The sequence below is a fragment of the Nicotiana attenuata genome, chromosome 8 (assembly GCF_001879085.1).
Source record: "Nicotiana attenuata strain UT chromosome 8, NIATTr2, whole genome shotgun sequence".
NCBI lineage: Eukaryota > Viridiplantae > Streptophyta > Magnoliopsida > Solanales > Solanaceae > Nicotiana > Nicotiana attenuata.
The window spans coordinates 23,115,517-23,118,359 of NC_031996.1; positions in this window are offsets into that span (position 1 = coordinate 23,115,517).

Here is a 2,843-nt window from a genome sequence, read left to right on the forward strand (position 1 = left end):
TAACTGGTTTTCCTCTAGATCAGCGCATATTGCTGATAGGTCATCCCTTTCCTCTTCAGTAGATGCAACTTTTTCTTCTAAGGTGTGCTTCTCATTGTTAAGGCCTTCTATTGTTTCTTTTAGATCAACAACTACTACAATCAGGTCGTCTCTCTCATTTTCCACACTAGTTATTCTTTCATTCAAGGCCTCCTTTTCTATTTCAAGATTAGCTATGGTCTCATCTCGGTCTACTACACAGACCACTAGATCATCTCTAGATTGCTCTGCCTCTCCTAGTTCTATTGTGAGGATCTCCTTATCGTCTATAAGGCTATAATAGGCATCAATTAAGACATTTGATAAAGACCTTAGCTTCTTGGAAGAGTAGGATTTCAGATTTCTCTAAACATCCCGGAAGCTTACCTCATCATCTTCATCTTCTTCATCATCATCATCTGACTAAGCCATCAACGCGAACAGTGAGTTGTACTTTGTTGCTTCAGTTTCCACTGCCATCAATGAACTGTTTTCTGCATCTGATTCTCTTTCGGATTCGCTTGAGGAGTCTCCCCAAGAAGCAAGAGCCTGCTTAACGATATTGTCAGCAATACTTTTTCTATTGAATCTTTTCTCTGGAACCAGGTTCCTTTTTCCTGCTTTGTCAGGATTTTGCTTGTACTGCTCCTGTTTCGCGAGTGGGATGAGATGCCCTGACTTTCCACATCCGTGACAAAGATCGTTGTTCCATGTTTTACGTGAACTGTCCCACTTTGGTATGCCACCATTTCTTCGAACAAATTTTTGAAATCCCTTAGTAAGATAGGCCATGTCACTATCTTCATCACTTGAATCACTCCTTTCAGCTTTAAGCACCAGGTTCTTTTCCTTCTTAGGCTCTCTTCTTTCACTGTCTTTCTTTCTTTTCATCTCGTAAGTTTTCAGATTACCAATCAACTCATCCACGGTCAGAGTCTGTAGATCTTTAGCTTCCGTGATGGCATTTACCTTACTTTCCCAAGACCCAGGTAAGACGCTGAGAATTTTCCTTACGAGCTTATTTTTGGGAATGACATCTCCAAGTGAATGAAGCTTATTTATGATGGAGGTGAATCTAGTGTGTATATCTTGTATAGATTCATCATCCTTCATCCTAAAGAGTTCATATTCTGTGGTGAGCATGTCAATCTTGGATTGTTTGACCTGAGTGGTTCCTTCATGAGCGGTTTGCAACGCCTCCCATATTTCTTTGGCAGTTTCACAGGCTGAGACTCTGTTGTCCTCATCAGGTCCTATGCCACACATCAAGATTTTCTTGGCACGGTAGTTCTTTTCTACAGCTTTTCTGTCAATGTCGTTGTACTCTCTTCTTCCTTTCGGCACCATTTGCCCTGTTTCTTCAATCTTCTTCATGGGAACATGTGGACCATCACATATAATGTCCCACAGCTCTGAATCTTCTGCCATAATGAAATCATGCATCCTGGTCTTCCACCAGCCGTAGTATTGACCATTGAATCTGTGAGGTCTATAGGTTGATTGTCCTTCTTCAAAGCTTGGTGGAGCAGCCATTGAGGATTCCTCCTAGGTGTTAGTCTGATAGGAAAAACCTGCTTCTAATACCAATTGTTGGATTATGTGAGTCCACCAAACTATAGAGTACCTGGTCTTCTATGAGAATGATACGTAGAGTGCAGTAAGGACTGAATGTAAAGAAGGCCAGACATTTTCTACGTGGAAAAATCCCACACAAGAGGATCAAAAAACCACGACCCACACCTATAGGCTTTAAACTCAACTAACTTGTAATCTACCTATTACAAGCCACTTTGCAAACTCCCTTTTGTAAAGACTTCAAACTAACTTGTGATGCACCACCACAAGCCACTCTACAACTCTCCTAGTTATAGAGGATTTAACTTATGACTATTCCTAGTCACAACATAAACTCTAAAGTTTACGAATTTGGTTTGTTCCTAAGACAGCGCTTCTAAGTAAGCAAACTAGGAATTACAATGTAGAACAATTAACAAGATTACAACTCAACTGTGGACGTACATAGGACTCTATTAGAAACTGATCCTTAGTGGAGTTGTCTTCTTTTTCTTGACACACCAGTGACTTCAATGCTAGATGAACTTTGTTATGCTTGAGTGAATATCACTGAATGCACAAAGGAAGTGTGTCTTGCACCAGGTTGTTTTATCACAAAGGATATCACAATGGGTAGTGATATCAACTCTTGGTGTACTTCTTTCCCGTGAGAAGTGACTGCTGCACAGTCTGCACATCCACTTCTGGACAGTTGCATTCCAGCTGGATAGTGGGCTTTGTATTTCCTGTCAGGACACACCAACAGACCAGGTCCTAGTTGTGTTCCTCTTCTGTAACAGTTGCCAGATGGTTACTTTCTTCTGTCACGCTCCAGCTGTGTACTTGACTTGTACTTTTTGTCAGAGAACCCTAAGACAGTAGGTCCCTGTTGTGTTCCTCTTTATCTTGATTGCGTACAGTCATTGACTTGCTTGTGTCGGAAGAACCCTAAAGGGCCAGATCATCAGGTCCCTGTTGTGTTCCTCCCTTTGCTGATTTTCAGGCTTCAATTAGTTCACATAAAATGTATGTCCTGTGCGCCAGGTGCTCTATCTGGTTCTTCATGACAAGTTTGTTAGATCATCAAAATATAAAATACTGAAAATCCATCTCATCAAACAATGCTAAAAACCTGAATCGCACCCCAATTCAAGCTTTATGAACTTTTAAACTTCAAACTTCTACAACCGATGCCGAAATCTATAAATTCACATCCGATTGATCCCAAATTTTATACACAAGTCATAACTGACATTATGGACCTACTCCAA